The 6,772-nt window shown below is 40.2% G+C and overlaps 1 protein-coding gene across 2 annotated transcripts in view; it reads right to left on the minus strand.

The window, feature by feature from the left end:
• The window catches only part of LOC108708870 (Down syndrome cell adhesion molecule homolog), a 199,659-nt gene extending 198,846 nt beyond the window's left edge, over positions 1-813 (minus strand). Inside the window, exon 1 of one of the 2 annotated variants that reach the window (XM_041583437.1) lies at positions 501-813. The gene's annotated coding sequence lies outside the window, so the exon portion shown is untranslated. The remainder of the gene's footprint in view (positions 1-500) is intronic. The other variant, XM_041583436.1, reaches the window with a different exon arrangement.
• Between the last annotated feature and the right edge of the window lie 5,959 nt (positions 814-6,772).

Genomic DNA, 6,772 nt, shown 5'->3' on the forward strand with positions numbered 1-6,772 from the left:
CAGGTAAGTCAATGCTACTAACATTTAGCACCCCCAAGTTCAAACAGACTTTCCTTATCCTTTAATAATAAGACTTGTTCTGGTATTGTGCATACAGCATATTGACTTAAAGGTAAATGTTAAAACTTGTCTTTTCTACTTGGAAATAACATTACAGGTATGGGGCCTGTTATACAGAATGCTCAGGACATGGGGTTTTCTGAATATGGATCTTTCCGAAATTTGAATCTTCATACCGTAAGCCTTATAGAAAATCATGTAAACATGAAATAAACCCAATAGACTGGTTTTGCTTCCAATAAGGATTAATTATATCTTAGTTGGGATCCAGTACAAGCTACTGTTTTATAGTTTTTAAATGATTTTAAAACATTTGGATAAAATGGAGTCTATGGGAGGCTGCCATTCCATAATTCAGAGCTTTCTGGATAACGGGTTTCAAGATAACAGATCCCATACCTGTACTAGCACATATACTGTAACATGTATAAGTTACCTACCGGCCTTAATGTGGACATCCTGACTCCTGATTTTCCCTGAAGGATTTTCAGCTGTGCAATAGTAAGTATTATCATGGATTAAGTTATTAAAGCTTGAAGGAGGGAAGGGGAAAATTTGGAGAGTGCCGTTGTGGTGGACGTGGCGGATCCCCGGGACATCGTAGATCTCCTCGCCCGTTGCTAGGTACCATCTGAGTGTCACAGGAGGGATCCCTCCCGCAGGACAGGGCACCAGTGTCCCCGAAGTACTTGCAAACACTACCTCTTGCACAGATGCATTGACAAAATATAGGCTGGCATGTAGATCTTCACTGGACACTGGAAGAGAAGAAAACGATATTGTGATTCCCATTTGGAAAGAATAAAATGTTTCAAATAGAATTAATAACATGATTGATATTGAACATGAACATTTTCCATTCAGGATCAAACAAAATCTGATGCAAGGAAAGGTTTGCTACAGTGTCCATGAGTCTGTCGACCCACTACTGGCTGTATTTGTATCAGAACATTTTTATACATTTGATCGGTCGAATTTCGAGTTTATGGGCGTAGTTGCACTAGCGCAGCCTTCGCCAGGCGACAGGGCGCCGCTAATTCACTAAAATCTTAAGTTGCGCTCAGGGAGGCGAAAGGTAGCAAAGTTGCGCTAGCGTTAATTCGTCAAGCAAAGCGAAGTTACGCTAATTTGCATACGGCGCCAAGTTAAAGTACAATGGACGTATATGTAGCAGCAAATACATTACACTACACAAGCCTGGGAAAGCGTCATAAAATAAAATAGAGTTGTTATTTTGCCCTATACATGTGCCCACTGTATAGTTTAGGTGCCATATGTTAGGAAATGTAGGGGGGAAGGAGGGTACCCCCCAAAAAATGTACAATCTTTTTCAGCCTATCACCCTTAAAAAAGGAAAAGACGCCAGCGTTTTTTGGGACTTTTTTTGAAGCAATCCCTATCTACTCTATTGCACTTCGCCTGGTCTGAGGTGGCGAAGGCAAGTCTGGCGCAAGAGTTAACGTTCAGTAAAATGCGCAAGTTAGTGAATTAGTGTAGTTATGTCCCTTCGCCAGAGCCCAACTTCGCCTGGTGTAAGGGTGCGAAGTAGCACTAGAGTAGGTCCAGTTCGCTAGCGAATTTATGCCAACCCACTGAGCGCGATCGTAGCAATGCGCTTTTGCTACGGTCGCGCTCAGTGGGTTGCCTAGCAACGACGCAAAGCGTCTACTCTCAGCAGCTTGACTGAACACAGTGGTTCCGGTCCACCGCTTCAGCATGAAGAACAGGTTCTTGCAGCAATGTACCGGCACCCGGTTCTCCGCTGGGGATAGAAGGACGAACCCATGGTCTCTCACATACAACGGCCTCAAACACAAGGTACATATATATGGCAGTTGGTTCATTGTTTTTAACCCCTTAATGGTGATTGACATGCGCTCCATGCCTGCTGTTTTGGCGCCATTTTGGCTTCATTTAAACATTGTTTTGTGCACTGTGTGTTTGTTCCCTGACAAAGGCTCCTGTGTGGAGCCGAAACATTGGATCTTAATAAACCTCCACTGTTTGACTATTCAAGTATTGTGTGCATATTATCCTTGGAGTGCTGTCAACTATTGCATTATATATATATATATATATATATATATATATATATATATATATATATATATATATATATATATATATATATATATATGTATATATGCTTTCACTTTGCAGGACAGTTGTCTCTAGTTATGAATCTTATCTAATGCTCAGTTAACATAAATGACTCTACTAGTAAAATGAAAATCACAGATTTGCAACCTGCAGCTATGGGTGGACTACTAATCCTATCGTTCCCCCAACAGCCGAAGTCAGGATTGTCACTGATACAATGGACATCTAATATCTGTTTTTATTATTATTATAACTTAACTAGGCCAATAAAAGCTAATTAATGATTGGATGATTGGGGTTTCCCTAATAACAGACATATGAACCATGTTACTGTGTTGCCTCTGAATGTTCTGTTCCACTTTATTTATCCAATAGCAACATTCTAGCACCTGCCACATCTGCCACTGCTGTGAAACTGCACCAATCAATCACACAGATATATATTCTACATGAAACATTAATAAGGAAGAATATATACAGTGACAAATAATACAAATACACATATAAAACGTACAGCATTCGCTAAAACTGCCTGACTTTCATCTGACTGTGAAATACAGGAAACACCAAGAATGATGATGAATAACATTATAACAAATATTATGCAGTAACCATGTACTGTTTGCTCATGTAATTATTCAAGAAGGGGGCTCTCTATTCTCCACATCATTCATTCTGAGTAGTGGTTAGTCCCTTTGGGAAAAATACCAATATACCAAACCCTGTACATGTTAGAGAGACCCTGGTATATTTCAGCTGCTGGTGTTGCCGGAAATATTGCTTCTAACAGATTGACACCTGCTCTAAATAGACACCTTAGGGCCCAATTACAAAAATAATTCCTAGCACCCTATTTTTTTATCTGGTAGTACAGGTATGGGATCTGTTATCCGGAAACCTGTTAGCCAGAAATCTCAGAATTAGGGAAAGGCCATCTCCCATTGACTACATTATAATTAAATCAGGGGTGTCCAAACTTTTTGCAACAAGGGCCAGATTTGGTGAGATGAAAATGTGTGGGGGCCGACCATTCAGCCTTTCTTTGAACCATTGGGTATGGAGATCCAATTTACAGAAAGATCCCTTATCTGGAAACCCCCTGTTACTAAAGCAGTTCCCATACCTGTATTCTGAATGCACAGTAGCACTTTGCAACTTTTTTGTAAATTAAGTATGTTGATTGCACATATATGTTGTCAACTGAAAAAAACTATAAAATCATTTTCTTGTCCCTCTTCTTTTTTTTCCATTCTTCTGCTTTTTTCCTTTTCATCTTTTTTTTTCCTGTTTTTCCTACTTTTCTGTTTTTTTCTTCTATTTACTTGTTTAAAACATTTATTGTTTTCTCATTTAGGCTAAATTTTATTTTCTTATTCCTTTCATTTCTATATTCTATTTTTCTGACCTTAGAATGAGACCCAGTCTGACAGAAGGGAGCCCTCCAATCAATTTGAAAATCCAGGTTGTAGAGGTTTTAGTTAGGCGTGGGTATTTTGATATGTTGACGTATATTATATAAACATTATCACCTGGTGGGATGAGTCAGTGACGATGCTGATGTGCAAGAAAAATTAGAAGGCACGTGGGTGGAATGGCAGCCTCTGGCGAGAACTAGCGCTTAATCCAGTGACGTCATGAAGTCAAGCGCACACGCTAATGTGTGATTAGGGATGGGCGAATTTTTTCACCTTGTTTCGCCACGGAAATGATGCCCATAGGCGTGGTGCGTCAAAAAAAAAAAGATGGCGGCGATTTTTTGGCGAAACGAAATGGGTCAAATTCGCGTGTGATTACATCACTGCGCACAGCCGGTGCAGCAAGATGATAGGCCAGTTGCTTGCCAATTTTAATCCGGGTTTGCCCTTGAATGGGCGAATCCTTGTTTACGGCTGCAAATTGTCGCGCAGGCCGGAGTTTGGACATGCCTAAATTAAATAAATCAACTTTATAGAAATTATTTCCTTTTTCTCTGTAATAATAAAACAGTAGCTTGTACTTGATCCAAATAAACCAGCTTATTTGGTTTATTTAATGTTTATATGATATTCTAGTAAATCATGGAATGAAGATCCAAATTACAGAAAGACCTGTTATCCAGAAAACCCCAAGTCCCAGGCATTCTGGTCCTATACCTGTAGCACATTTTTATTTCCCAATTATGCCAGTAGCACTGACTTCAGTAGTGATGAAGTGTTTTGAGCGACTAGTCAGAGACTTCATCACTTCCACACTTCCTGCCACCATCGACCCTTTACAGTTTGCATACCGTACAAATCGGTCAACATGTGATGCCATATCACACCTGCTACACACTTCCCTGAGTCACCTAGACTCTGGTAGAGGGAATTATGTTAGGATGCTGTTCATAGATTATAGTTCAGCATTCTCACAGACAGACCACAATCAGTGAGGGTGGGGGAACACGTTTCTTCCTCCATCTCGCTCAGTACTGGAGCACCTCAGGGCTGTGTTTTAAGCCCTCTTCTATACTCACTGTATACTTACGACTGTGTATCGACATCAGACACTTCCTCCATTGTCAAGTTTGCTGATGACACTGTGGTGATGGGCCTGATCTCCGACAACTCAGAGAAGACCTACCTGGAGGAGATAAGGAACCTGGAGAACTGGTGTCAGAAGAACAACCTTCTCCTAAACGTCACCAAGACTAAGGAGATGATTGTGGACTTTAGCACAAAACAGGTGAGGAATTACGAGCCCTTATACATCTGTGGAGTGCCAGTGGAGAGAGTTAGCAGTTTCCGGTATCTGGGTGTTCACATCACACAAGACCTGTCATGGTCCTGTCACATCGACACCCTGGCGAAGAAAGGCCGTCAACGACTCTTCTTCCTCAGAAGACTAAAAGATTTCCATCTGCCTCTGGGGGTGCTTAAGAATTTTTATACATGCACCATCGAGAGTATCCTTGCGGGTAATATCTGTACCTGGTATGGGAACAGCACTAAGCAAGACAGACGAGCTCTTCAAAGAGTGGTGCGCTCGGCTGAACGCATCATTCGCTCTGAGCTTCCTGACCTGCGGTCTATCTACACTAGGCAGTGCAAGACAAAAGCCAAGAAGATCGTGAAAGACCTCTCCCATCCTAATAATGGACTCTTCTCACTGATGAGGACAGGAAAGCACTTCCGCTCCCTTAAGGCTAAAACAGAGAGAATGAGGAGGAGCTTCTTCCCTCAAGCTATTCGGTCCCTGAACCAAGTGTAAAACTATAGGACTGGACTCTCTCTTATATATATATATATCTCATATATCACATCAATGCACATGCACTTTAATAACTCATTAATATCTATCTACTATGTAACTCTTTCTTTTTTTTCTACTGTAATTCTTAATTCTTTATGGTCGGACGTTATTTGACTTTGCACAGCAACAAGCATTTCACTACATGTCGTACTTTGTATGTTGTGTATGTGACAAATAAATTTGAAATTTGAAATTTTGAATTTGAGTTATGGAAATGGAAACAATCCTTTAGGCTAAGGGCACACAGTGTGGATGATCCACTTTGCTCCACCTGCTTTTTGCACACAAGCAGATCTGCTCACATCCACTCCTTCATGTAGCTCCACTAGAAGGTAATGTATATTTTTGATTGCCTACTAATCTATATTTGTAACTCTTCACACACACACACACTAAACCTCACTTGGAAAAGCCATTTGAATTTTTTTACAGTCCACCAATAAATTAATTACATTTACTTAAATTACAATTATTCACTCAGATTTTATGCGTAGAACAGGGGAATACCTATGCTAACATTGATTTGTGCTTTCTTAGGGCCTTATTTATCAAAGTCCGAATTTATCTGACTTTTTTATTGAAACTAAAATCCACGATTGCACCTTATTTATTATTAAAAAAATGACGATTTTATCGGATCAGGGACAAACATGAAAAAATCTAGCGAAAATCCAAATTGTACGATTTTTTTGGAATTTTTTCCCAAATCACCCCAAAATAGTCAGATTTTCGGACTATTTCCAGTGCAGACCATAGAAACTTCCAAATAGGCTAGGAAACCTCTCCCATTGACTTATATATAACCTCCTCAGGTCTGATGTGCCGGATTTTCGGAATCTGACTTTTTCAATCCTCTGGGTTTAATAAATCTAGGGGGGGAGTTTTTTCCCCCCCATAAAAATTCTGATTTTATAAAAAAAACTGGAATTTGAGTTTTTGACATTCATACTTTAATAAATAACCCCCTTAGTGTACTGGCTATGAAGAATCCTAAGGAATTTTCCAAGTTTGGGCAGTACATTTTTAATCCTGGAAGACCTCATGTGTGTTACAATGGTGACTTTGGTGACAATTCCACGAACACTGTAAGGTGCACTTCTGGACACTCTTCCCCTCCCAGCTCTGCTCCTATAATGCTCCCAAATAATACAGAGCGCTTTCTGGTACCCCCTCCTATAGCAACATCTTTGTATACTGAAGGAGGCATGCTGTTGTTGGTCTCCAGTCTTCTTCACCTCCCATGATGTCCCTACTTTTCTTCCAGGTCTTTTTCTACCACTGATAACCTAGTCTACTTCTTTCCCTTTAACATTCCAGCTCCTCGTTTAAAGGAGAACTAAAG

Source organism: Xenopus laevis, chromosome 2S (genome assembly GCF_017654675.1).
Source record: "Xenopus laevis strain J_2021 chromosome 2S, Xenopus_laevis_v10.1, whole genome shotgun sequence".
Classification (NCBI taxonomy): Eukaryota; Metazoa; Chordata; class Amphibia; order Anura; family Pipidae; genus Xenopus; species Xenopus laevis.